Genomic DNA, 13,448 nt, shown 5'->3' with positions numbered 1-13,448 from the left:
TTGTAAACTGCATGCATCATACACTGTCCACCCACATTTATGTTACCACCTGTCGGAGGCCTAAATAACCACGTATTGCAGTGCGGACCGCAGCATAACGTGCAGGAAGCGATTGATTGAGGTTCTGGAAGACACCAACATTGATATGGAAGCACGCTGACTCGCGCCGTGGCCTGCTCCTCTACGTTTCTAGGTTGAGGATCCGTGGCGCGAACATACCTATCACGGTGGGACCAAAGATTTTTGATTGGGTTTATACCCGGGGTGTCTTGTGGCCAAAGGGGTAAGTTAAACTCATCCTGGTGCTCTTCGAACAAAACACATATATTAAGAGCTGTGTGAGTCGTTGCGGTGACCTGCTGGTAGATGCCATCGTGTCGAGGAAAAAACGAACTGCACGTGGAGGTGGATATGGTCCCCCATTGTGCCTTCTACAAAGAGGCGATCACCCAGGGAAAGGCACGAAAACATTCTCGACACCATAATGCTCCCTCCATGATCCTTACCAGTGATTCAATGGCCATTTGTGAAACGGGGGCACAAAATGTGATTCATATGAAAGGACCTCTTGCCGCTATCAGTGGACGTCCAGTTGCGATACTGGCTTGCAAATTCCAGCCTCCGTCGCCAATGAACACCAGTCGGCATGTATGCATGAACCAGGCGCCTACTCCAGAAACCACAAGTAGTAACATTCGCAGAACTGTCGTTGAGAAGACATTCTTTGTCGTCCCTTGTTTAATATGGGCACTCTGTTGCCCAACAGTTGCACGTCTCTTTGCCATACACCTCTCTGCAGCTATCGTTCCCATCTGTCATCTACAACCCGTTCTGCAGCACAGGTGTATCGGTGTCGTTTTTGGATGGCGTCATTTTCCTGAGTACAGTATGCGTTAACCACACTGACACGAGAGCAGATTACAAACTGATCTGTTTCTGGAATGTTTCCGCCCTTGACCAGAAGCATAATTTTATGCCCTTCTGGGCGTCATGTAGATAGATCTATTTTCGTATTACGGCAACGACTGCACGGTTTCCCGCATCCTCTCCGACATTCTCTACATAGCTTCGACTTCTAGTGCTGTCATCCGCCGCTTTTGCACGTTGATGTCTAACGTAGGCGGTGGTCATATTAACATGACTGAACCATTTTGCATCCAAGCGAAGACCACAAAGGCTACGTGAAAATACCTCATTCGTCCACAGATGGTTATTAACAACGTATACATCTGCTGATTCGAGTTCTATGCTGCTCAATGGAGCTTGATGGTAATGACGTTGGATAAGATGTTAGGTAAGCACTAGCTGAGTGCTGATATGCCAGCGGGGTCTTAACCACCGCTGGCCAGTTCTGATCTTGTCTCACCTGGTCTGACCTTGTCTGACATAGACTGATTGCGATGGTACGTTCATGGTCATTAAAGGAGTCGATGCCCATAAAGACAGCTTGAGTATGCAGGTGGATGAGCATCCAGCTGCAGTGAGGGCTTCTCATGGAACAACGTTTGGTTGTGTTTCCAGTGACCCTGAGCAGTCTTAGTAGATAGGTTGCAGAAAGCGATTTGGATTTCTATAAGCAAACCTTGAAGAAAGAGTACATCAACGACATACGTGTTGAGATGAATACTGACCCACCTGCGAGACGGTAATGGACTTCTGGATTCCACATGCTGAGTGCCACCGATGACGTGAACTTACAAAGTAAGCCGAAGTGAAAACAAAAAGAAACATTGTCTAGGAACATCACTACATTCTGTAAGTCGACCATTTCTTCTGAAATCTAGATGTCGCCTAACAGTTTTGTTACCTGCTGAGTGATTAAAGCTACTGTATAAGTAATTAAATGTTCTGTAGCTTCAGCCCCTTTTTATGTAATACAGTGCATAACATGACATACTGTCGTATTTAACATACGGCAGCTTGCCATCTTAGGCACTGTATAACATTAAAACACTTGATAATGGCACTTTAAAGCCGAATTTGTGATCGTATAAATGTAACACTGCAAATAAAAAAGTATAATGGCGGTACTGACTTTAAAGGGTTGCAAGCTTTAGTTACGATCCTGTTAAAAACCTGCGTAGTACCACCGACTTCTAAATCATTTCTTTAAAGGAAAATACCTACCTATACTATGTTTTTGCTTTTCCCTTCAAGACAGAGCCTCCCCCCCCCCCCCCATCCCTCCCCCTTGTCCGCGAATATGGGGGCCTTTAAACCCTGTGGCTGCGCCTCAACGTAGCCACAGCCTGATAGACGATTATTGCTTTCACAAACTGTATTCAATTACGTACAACAAATAGAAGCATTCCGAATGAGCAAGAGCTAACACATAGGGTAGAATGCACCAATTTTTTGAGTGTACGTATTGATGAATGCTTCGACTGCAGAAAGAACATTACTGATTTTCTCAGGCAAGTAAGATCAGCTACTTTTACTTTTCGTGTAATTGTTAATCTTGGAAACAAACGAATCAACCTCCTGACACTCTTTGCATATTACCGCTCAATACCTAAAAACTGATGGACAGTAAAGAAAGAGAAGAAATGTCGTTTTACAATGTAGTTGCATGAGTAAAACAAAAATACCTTGTTTAATAATGACACTAAACATTTATAAATATCCTGCCAACAGACGTTTTCCTAGTCATTTCGATAAAACAATCGATCAAATTATTTATGGTACGTATAACTAACTAACCGGCAGCCGTTTGCAAGTTGAGGTGAAAGATGACCACTCTGTTTTACCAGCTGTCATGCCCTTATTTCGCCGACAGCTGCATGACGCTTCTAACTGTGCAAGTCATTGGGTGAAGTGGTAACAAGCAGAAATTCGTGTTGGTGTGTCGAATGTATGAGTCTAGCGACATACCACACAATTCCGAAGAGGCTAGAGCTGACAAGTACGAGAATTATCGCACAATCAGGTTAACAGCTCGTGCATCCAATATGATAACAAGGCTAACGTACAGAAGAATGGATAACAAAATTGAGAATGTGCCAAATGACGATCAGTTTGGCTTTAGAAAACGTAAAGGGAAGAGAGTGGGCAATTCTGATGTTGCGGTTGGTAATGGAAGCAATATTAAAGAAATATCAAGACACATTCATTGGATTTGTCGACCAGGAAGAAGCATTCGACAATGTAAAATGGTGTAAGATGTTCAAAAAATTGGGAAAAATAGGGGTAAGCTATAGGGAGAGACGGTTAATATACAATATGTATAAGGGACAAGATGGAATAATAAGAGTGGACGACCAGGAGCGAAGCGCTTTGTTTAGAAAGGGTGTAAGACAGAGATATAGTTATCCCCCCTACTGTTCGATCTGTGCATCGAAGAAGTAATTAAGGAAATAAAACAGAGGTTCAGGAGTGGAATTAAAATTCAAGGTGAAAGGATATGAATGATATGATTCGCTGGTGACAGTGCAATCCTGAATGAAAGTGGAGAAAAATTACATGATATGCTGAATGGAATGAAAAATCTAATGAGTGCAGAGTATGGATTGAGGGTAAATCGAAGAAAGACGAAAGCTGTGAGAAGTAGCAGGAAGGAGAACAGTGAGAAACTTAAGATCAGGATTGATGGTCACAAAGTTGATGCAGTTCAGGAATACTGTTACCTAGGCAGCAAAATAACCAATGACGAACGGAGAAAGAATGACATCAAAAGCATGCTATCGCTGGGAAAAAGAGCATTCCTGACCGAGAGAAGTCTATTCCTATCAAACATAAGCCTTAATTTGAGGAAAAAAAAATTCTGGAACATTACATTGTCTGGTAGTTAAACATGGTCTGTGGGAAAACCGGAACAGAAGAGAATCGAAGCATTTGAGATGTGGTGCTTATGGCGACTACTGAAAGTTAGGTGGAGAGAAATTCAAGACTGAGGAGGTTCAGCGCATAAATAGGAGAGGAAAGGAATATGTGGAAAAAACTGAAAAGGAGAAGGGACACGATGCTAGGACATCTGTTAAGGCATCAGGGAACGACTTCCATCGTAGTGGAGGGAGCTGTGAAGGGCAGATCTGTAGAAGAGGATAGAGATTGGAATACATCCAGCAAATAATTGAGGACGTCTGTTATAAATGTTAATCTGAGATGAAGAGGTTGATACAGGAGAGGTCAAGAGGATTACTGGATGCAAGATTCACATTTGTGGATTATAGGGTGTGTAGGCGAAATCTGCAAGGAAAAGTCGCTTCATAACATCAAAAACACTGGAAACGAAGTTTCCTTTCGATAGCATTTTGTGAGGATACATGAACAATTTTTGACATCGGGCTTAAGAACGAAGTATAGTTTGTGCCGTGCAGACAGTACTGTCAAGCAATCACTATAATTTTTTTAAAATATGGTCTTTAATAAGTTAGTGAATAATCCAATATCCCACGTGGAGCGCAGAACCAGTAACAGTCGAATTCTAGACAGTAAAATGCATAGATCTGCGACTCCTACGCGCGAACAGCGTTTCTTTGACGCGGGCGTAATTTGTCCACACTGGGGCTTCTTACGTTTTACATTTCAGAGAGCCGAAAAATGGTATTAGAATGTATTAGCTTCTGATTAGAGCTTATCAGAAGGAGAGGTTTATGTTCTGGTTGTGTGCTAAAGTCATAAGTCTATCGCTTTCCACTTTATTGTAATTATTGTCTGAGAGAAGTGAAAGTGACTTTCGCAGGGTAAAAGGAAAAAAATTGTTTACAGAATAGACTTGACGCAGATATCACGTACATAATAAGAAAGATATTTAGCTAGAGCAACTATCAAAACTAAAGCTTAACCTTTTTTATGGAGCTGTAAAATAAGTGTATGCACCAGCATGCCATGGGACGTTGGTCTTAATTTTGTTCGAGATTTCGACTTAGTTTCACACTAGGGCGTGCTCTTTTAGAACGTATTATAAATCAACAGAAATACAGTGCCCTGTAAAACACTTTGGCTCTTATACTGTTGTCTACGATAGATGAAAAACCTTTTTATGGTCTTCGGAAACAATAATGTCTAAATTATTTACTGAATCAGTCCAGTGTACGCTTTTTTCTGCTACAGTGATTGTTATCTCTACTTCATGGCGAAATTAATAATCCACCCACCCTGATATAAGATGCCTCCTTCGTCTGCCTTTGGCCGAAAGCGAAATACGCAAAGAATGGAACATTTAAGGAGAGTACACCCTGCCTATCTAACCCATGTTTATTTAGGCAAGTAATTGACCCATTTCTGAAAAAACTATTTGATGCAGGATCTTAACATTTTTACTGTACGTTACATGTTGCTAATAGAGTCAACTGTACTAAAATCTACTTTATTCTTTTGATATTTTTTTAAGAAATACTTTTTTTAATTTATTAAGAAAAAATATTAACTTTTTTCTGCAGAAAATATTGTTTGTGACCTTCATGATGGGGGAATGTTAATGAATGTAGTACCAGAGGGGCTTTTTATGTTATTCAGAGTCTCGGAAAATTTCATTCATTTATCTATGATAGTTTCTGGTATAATGTGGCATATGTACTGAAAATTTTAGTTTGTGGGAAATTGACTTTAAAGAAAATGTTTTTGAAATTAGTTACTTACATTTAATTAAAACTGTCCTACTACATATGATGGCCTTTCTTTGGCCTCTAGCAGGCCTTCCAGTTTCTTTTTCACCTTCCTGGATGTTTGTCTTAGCCATATTAGATGCAGACCTGTCTGCTTCGGCTATCCTCATTTTATCGCAGTGTTGCAGCCCACTGATCACATTATCACCAGGACTAATTCCCAGCTTTTTCAGCACCCAACGCTTTCCTATATTACCACAATTGAATGTAGTAACAGCATCATGAAATCCTAGTTTCATTGTATGCATGCCTACAAATACAGCTTTAGGAAGGCGGTTCCAAATTATGCTGTTGAAATATTCATTTGGCTTCTGTGTCTGCCCAAGCACACATTTACTTAGAAGGCCAGGATGACCCAAGTATCTGAAAATAGGTTTAATTGCTATAATAACAGTAGCAGGAAGAGAATGCTGGTAAGACTAAGATTCTCAAGTTGCCTGAGCCCTATTGTATTTCCACCACGAATTCACTCCTGATTGACACAATCCATGACGTCATCAGCAGAGGTCTTATGGAAGAATATTGACCAAAGATCTCTCTTCATGGCCCCCAGATTTCTTTATTTCTCCTAATTGCCTGCCCATAGTACACCTGCAAGTTTTCTAGAGCAACTACTCGCAAATCACACTTGAACAAAACTAACCTCGTGTTTGAAAGCGTGTTGTTTATAAACAGCAGAAACAAAAGAATACCTACCGTTCCATTCCAAGGATAGCTAACACACTCGTGAGTAAAAAAAAATCCCTAACGTGCAATGTAGGGGATACAATGATCTAAAATATTTGCAGAAAACTGGGTGACAGAAAAAGTGCGCGACGCATATAAAAACAAGTGGAAGGAAAATGCTCTTTAAATGCTCGAAATATTTTTTTCAGCAAAATAGTTTTCAGTTTACTTAAATAAAATCTTAATCTATCGAAATATGATGAAAACCGAAAGTCGATTTTTTTTCCGACCTTAACCATGTTGTGGCCCCCTTAAAGCAGATTGATGTAGTAACAGCGTTTCTGTAAATGCCGTCACGGGCCCTCACAGTAGTCAGAGGAACCGTACAACCAAAAGCAGACAGACAAACACTCACCAAGATAATAGAACCAGTACAGGAAGAATCAGAACCATTCCTATGAAATGTCATTGCAAAAGTCCCTGCAAATAGAAAAATTTTCCAGGAAATCTGCTATTAGATCCAGAAACTGCGACTAAAACTATACTGTAAAGGACTTACGACAAATTTTATCTCTCTGAAGTATACAGGACCGATTGTAGTAACTGTAATAAATATTATATCGATCAATCTTGTATCGAAAATTCACAGGCACATACCAAAACCGCTGCGTTGCAGCATTTATCAGAATCTGGTCTTTCTATAGAGAACACTGAGAATAATATGCGTATTATCCAGAGGTGGGGAAAAAGCCGTGCTGATAACTTGTTAGAAGAGCTTGAAATTTACAGTGCAAAAAAGCATGATCAAACAAAGGAGCTTATTTGGCAAAGCGATTTTGTGCCCAATGCCTATTTTGCTTTGTTTGACAATGTTCTACTTTAATCACTTGTTTTTTTCGTTTGTTGTTATTGCAGTCACCTGCCCCTTGGGGGCCGCTCTTCAGCCAAGAGATTACATGGACACCACAAGGGAACAATACGTATATAAATGTGGGGATAAAAGATGAAATGTACAGATGTGAAGGAAGGACCAATTGGAATTAAAATCTATAAAAAAGGGAGTAGTTGCACGAGGCACGTTTACATAAAATCAGATACAGCTAAAACGGCATTCGATGAAGACTTAGAATGGGAACACTGACAGCTCGAACAGCACAGCTAAAAACACTGAACACACATTGCACTATGTCACATACATAGCGAGCAACAAAACACGACAAAGTAATTTCAGTAAAATTTGAAGCGCTTGGCAAGAGGGGAGATTTGAGAGATGGGAGAGAGGTAAAGAGATGAGAGTCGGCAGAGGAGGGAGCAAGTAGGTGGAAAGGCTGGAGTAGGTAGCACACCAAAGGACAGGGGATGGGGAGGCAGTGGAAGAAGGAGGACAGCGTGGAGGGGGGGGGGGGGGGCAAGTAGCAGAGGGGGAAGAGGAAAGAGAGGGAGCTCAAGAGAGGATGGGAGGTAAGAGAAGAATAGGAAGGATGGGTAAATATCGGGCCAAAGCACATCATTAGCGATAAGATGTCATTGGAAGTTCCTTTGGGAGTGTAAGTAGAGGGTGTGAAGACGGAGAGAGGGGGAACCATCGATAAAGGTGCTGCAGCGAGTGGGTAGTGAGGAGGAATGGTGAGACCAGGTGACCAGGGTATGTGTGGGATTGAGGCAGCAGTTTTTGTAGAGGGTGTGGATCTGTTCCAAGAAAAAGGAGATGTGGAACAGAGATAAGGTCATATAGGACTCCCATGAGGGACAGGAGACTGATGAAGAAAGTATGGCAGAGTCCTTGGTGTTCAAAGATTTGGAGGGCTTTATAGAACTTAGTGGGGCTGGAGATCAATGGTAACTGGTGTAACAAAGGATGGGATGAATCAAGGATTTGTAGGTATGAATGATGGTAGAAGGATGCAATTTCCATGTGATTAGGTAAGCTTTCCCGGCGTAATAAGTCTTGAAAGTCTCTTCGGGTTTGCTGCCGGATCCTAAAATCAACTTGACTCGATTTTTCGGCTATCCAACTGTTCGCCATCTTCAGGAAATGCTGCTTCTGCTGATGAGTTCCGTTGAGAACAGTTCTCAACGGGACTCATCAGCAGAAGCAGCATTTCCTGAAGATGGCGAACAGTTGGAACGCCGAAATATCGAGTCAAGTTGATTTTAGGATCCGGCAGCAAACCCTAAGAGACTTTCAATGCAATTCCCATGTTCAGCCAGACAGGAGTTTCAGGAGCTAGAGGCTATTTTGGGTTTTGTCTTGGATGGTATGGAGATGGTGTGTCCATGTGAGGAGAAGAACAAGGGTAATGTCAAGATATTTCAAGGTGTGGGTGAGTTGGATAGTGTGCTCACAGATGGACGAGTTGACAGGGAGGGTGGTGTTGAGTTGTGTACATGTATGGTGCCAGTCCCGACATTTATTTGCCATCAGGAAGTTTCGAACGTGTCTTTGTAATTGCCAGTAGCAGAGAAGTGTGTACTAGTCATGAGTGCAGAGGAATAAAAAGTAGATCCAGCGAGGTTTATGGAGAAGGAAGACAGCCCGAGGTTGAAAGTGTGGACAGTGGGGGTTGATAGGCGTGATATGAACGTGGGAAACCACAGCATCAGTCCTCTGGAGGAAGGACGACATGAAAGCAATGTCATCAAGATGGTGGAAGGGGAGGGGATGGATTCCGACCTGGGTAGTTATGGATTCCCAGTGGGCACTCCAGTCTGCACAACAGTAGTCATAAATGGGAGGGGCAACTGCGTAGGGAGCTCAGGAGGGCAAGAACCAAAGTAGATATTGCGAAGGTCTGGGAGGTGGTCACTACAAATGGGATTGAGTAGGTTTGAGGGAGCAAGGATGACATCTGGGATTTGGTTAGTTTTGGAGCAGGTGCGCTGAGGAAGGGAGAAAGGTCGCTTGGAAGGGTGGGAAGGAAGTGATGCCACCGCCAGAGGGTGCCAGAGTCACGGCTATGAATATTAGGGTGGTGGAAATTACAAAGGCGAAGAAACTGGGATCAATATGGGAGAGGAGGTCATATGGGATGGGAGCAGCAGGACAAACATAGATCAAGGCTCAAACGCCAGTGAGTGTGGGGAAAAGACGCTGAGGGTCAGCTGTTCAGTCGAATCAATGAGCAGGGCTTGTGGCTAGATGGGAATATGCATAAGGTATCCAATAGTGACCCCACCTCGCATTAAGGGGCAGCGACTAAAGGACTATAAGTATGGTGAAGGAAATGTGCAGAAGATGTGGTAAGGCTGGAGGAAGGTTACATTGAGGGATGAAGGCATCATCTTGGTACTGGGACAGGGCATGCATGAAGAGGGTCGTGTTGGCAGGGAAGTACCACATGCTTTGATAAAGTAGCTGCTACTGTCATTGTGCCAGGACAGAGAGAGAGAGAGGAAGAGCAAGGAGAAGAGGAAAGAATGGCTTAGACAAGGGTCGGAAGGTGGGTAAAGAAAAGTGGGCTTGATTATAGTGGCAGGTGACATAGATGTTCAGTTGGCAAATGGGACAGATAGCAAGGGAAATTGCTGGAGACTGGATGTTTTGAAGGACGATGGTGAGGAATCAGATGATGTCTTCTGTTGTGGTGGGTGGACAAGTGAATTATTCAGATGGATCAGTTGATCAATGGTGTTAACAGGGGTGGCGGCTTCAGATTTGGCTGGGTGGAGGGTTTGCCTTATGTTTAGTGGAATAGGCAAGGTGGGCTTCATTACATGTATCGCAGGAAGGAGGGGTGGCAAGGTTGGGAAACTGTTTGAGGAAATTAGAGGCTTTACAGTGGGGACAGGTGGGAGGATTTGCAGGCAGAGGAAGGTGGTCATTATAAACCCAACACTTTTGGCACCAGGAGGACTGGTGAGGGGACTGGAAAGGGTCACCCGAGTGGCAGCAGTCAACAGGGTGGCAGCGGTCATAAGTAATAACCCTCAGGGTGAGGAGGCGGTCGATAAAGGAGGATGATTTGGTGCAAGGTGGGCCCAGAGTTGTTGCAGATACAGTGGGTGGAATGTGTTTTGAAGGCAGTGTCGCAGTGTGCCAACACCTCTGCCTCTGTGACCATGGTGCTGGGCTTCATGATCACAGCATTGTGGATTGGTGGACAGGACAGCAAGGGTGTTAGGGCTGGCGGAGGGAAGATGGGGTAAGAAAGGGCGAAAAGGTGATATGAGGACCAAAGGTAATGTGGGAGGCCTTTTGGAGGAGGTCAGTGTAGAGGGAGGGAATGGGGTATTTGATAAGGACAGTGTTTTTAAGGGGAATGAGTTGCGAAATGAGGGCATTGGGGTTCTAATTGTGGATTTCGAAAATGAGGGCGTGGGTGTCAAGGAACTTGGGGTCAGGGCAAGAGAGGAGAAAGGTGCGTGTGATGGAAGGAGGGTGGTGTGGGTGTTTTAATAGGGAGAAGTCAGAAGGGGCACCAGTGCTGCACTACGACAATCACAAGATGGCACGTGGGAGCCATGTGCTTTCTGTTTACACGAGCCGTCATGTTGAAATGTGGATCAGCCTACCGGCAAAGGGCGTCGTGGAGGTAGGGATTATATTATTCGTTTAATTTATTTGCTGCTATTTGCAAATGACCTACCACCTTGTAACCAAGACAGTTTGTACATTCAGAATACGAAATTGCACCTGTACGGAAAGTCATACTTTTTTGTTATTTGTTATTTTTAAAAAGGATTTTTAATGTTGCAGTTTAAAATACAATACTGATACATGTACCCTTTAAATTAGCGATTTATGAATGAAAATCTCACATTTTCTGAGAGCCATGTCTGCTTGTGCTCTCTCTCTCTCTCTCTCTCTCTCTCTCTCTCTCTCTCTACACACACACACACACACACACACACACACACACACACAGACAGACAGACAGACAGACACACACACACACACACACACACGCACGCACACGAAGATACTAAATTTTACATTTCGTGTGAGACAACTTATGGTATTGTCGAGAAATAATAACTAAAAATACCCCTAATCCCCCGTTAGCTACCACCGTTTTGTCGAGCTTGCTAACAAGCGAAAGCCATGGCCAGAAGACCATTCCCAAACGTTCTCGCTTGGTGTTTTCTCCTGCCCACTCCCAACCTACTGCGAAATTTGGCTTGTGTGATTTGCTGGATATTAAACAGCCAACTCTTTTTCTTGCAGCAAAAAGTAAAACACGTGGCACTACTACATAATTCACTGGTTATAATAGACATACGTTTTATTCTAGGAAAATTGAGTGCATTTTCGTTCACGAATTAAGCCTTACACCTGTTCCGACTGCTATCTTGGAGGCAGAACGAGGAACGACCCATGATCGAGGGACATAACATGTCTCCATTGCCTCCAGCCTTTATTGCCAGTAGATGAATCCTGATGATTCCGCAGCTTATTTATTCAACCATCTTACCATATGGCTTTTTGTGGCTATGAAGAAACCGTTCCAGACTCCTTACCTCGATAAAATACTAGAAGCTACCGAGAATCGAGACCAAAGCCTCCCATACCGAAGGCAGCGACGATAACCGTACGACTACGGCTAAGGTCGCAGAAATCAATTGAAATGGGTGTAGCTCCCACTTCCGACCAAATTTTTCGATGGTATTTCTTTGGTTATGAGAGGAACGCCGCACCTGAAAGTCTCATTCAAGAGCAATTCTTTGTTGTTCAATAACTAACGCAGCTCTGACGACAAGGAAACAGTAGATGTCAGAAAAATTAATACCATAACGATATTATTGTTTTTATTCCGTCAAATTAATCCCGATTGGAATAGTATAATACAGTCAGCGTTTTCATTTGATTTCATTTTTCCTTCATTTATATACTTTATACACAGGCAGACAGAGCGAGATAAAAAAATATTTTAATGTGACTTTACCTTTAGTTGAGGTTTGAGCTTTGCACTAAACCAGAGCCAGCAGTTACTAAGTTTATTAGAAAGGGCAAAATAAAAAAGAATTTCACAGAGGTGGCATTGCCCCCTGGCAATAAAACTATTCATTGAAAATCCATAAACAATTATCTACGGTAGCTTATGAGCAGTGTTCTAACATCGGTTTCCCAATTGGGAGTTGGTGAAAACCAATGACATGGTAAATCAAGTGAGTCACAACATATAATATTTTAGTTGTGGTAGTTTTCAAGAGATAGCCGAATCTGCAAGTGTTAAACTCTTTGGATGGATAATTTGGTAAGTCCCTGAAGCAGGACAACAGTTTCGTCGATAGTAAAAAACAAAAAAAAAAAACAGCATCAGTAGTTGTCGCTACAAGTGTCAAAACATTCAAGTGCTCTACAGAGTAAGCTGTTTAGTGCCTTTTGTAAACAGAGGTAGGAAATACAAGGACATTTTGTTTTGGGACAAATAGACCTTGTACTAAGAAATGGGAGACTACAGCATGACGACGATCCAGAATCTGAACAAGTCAGTTCCCAGAGAACAGGTGTCGTTCAGCTGTGCTTAACGAACGCTTAGTGATTACGCTAAAAGGTTTAAATATTTTCGGGCATACTGACCATAGTTTTAATACATCATTTATCAAAACTTTCAGGCATTGGACGTTCATCCAAATAGCCACGAGACGACATCCACAGCCCAGGATTTCGATGTAATCACAGATCCTCGTCCACAATACAAGTTATTATTCACACGTGGAATAAGATAACCGAAAATTCCAGGTTTAAACATTTACAGGAAGTACTGTGCATTTCAGACAGCTCATCCCACAGTTTCAAGGAGCTTTCATTATACCGCTTCTGCTCAGATACTTTCGCAACAACTACCTAACGGCTAGCAAAGAGAAAATAAGTATGGTACCAGAAGACCACAGAGGTATGGGCAAGGAAGAACTACGTGTATGGTAAGAAAAAAGAAACCACGGATGTCCTTTGCTACGGTTACAGTAAATTGCGAAAGCCTTCAAATACCATCTGCATCTCTTGTTGGACATGCAGCAAGTGATCTACACTTGAGCACTTACGCATCTCACGTGTGTTTGAAACATTATTTTGTACGTGCACACTGCTCATACTGAGCGAAGGTCCGTGGGTTTACTGCTCCTGAATTTGTTTTAAATGACTTTTGCATGTTTCGCAATAAAGTTTTAGAACTGAAACTCCTCTTCAGCATGGCCACAAACGTTTTTACCTCCTATAAAATGTGGCTTTCCACA

At 42.5% G+C, this 13,448-nt stretch overlaps 1 protein-coding gene across 1 annotated transcript in view; it reads right to left on the bottom strand.

Annotated features, from left to right (window-relative positions):
* The window catches only part of LOC126342597 (uncharacterized), a 746,980-nt gene that overhangs the window by 336,803 nt on the left and 396,729 nt on the right, over positions 1 to 13,448 (bottom strand). The gene's annotated exons all lie outside the window — the stretch shown is intronic.

Source organism: Schistocerca gregaria, chromosome 1 (assembly GCF_023897955.1).
Source record: "Schistocerca gregaria isolate iqSchGreg1 chromosome 1, iqSchGreg1.2, whole genome shotgun sequence".
NCBI classification, from domain to species: Eukaryota; Metazoa; Arthropoda; class Insecta; order Orthoptera; family Acrididae; genus Schistocerca; species Schistocerca gregaria.
The sequence above is the reverse complement of the archived record's forward strand: the minus strand, read 5'-3'. Positions and strand labels throughout refer to the sequence as shown.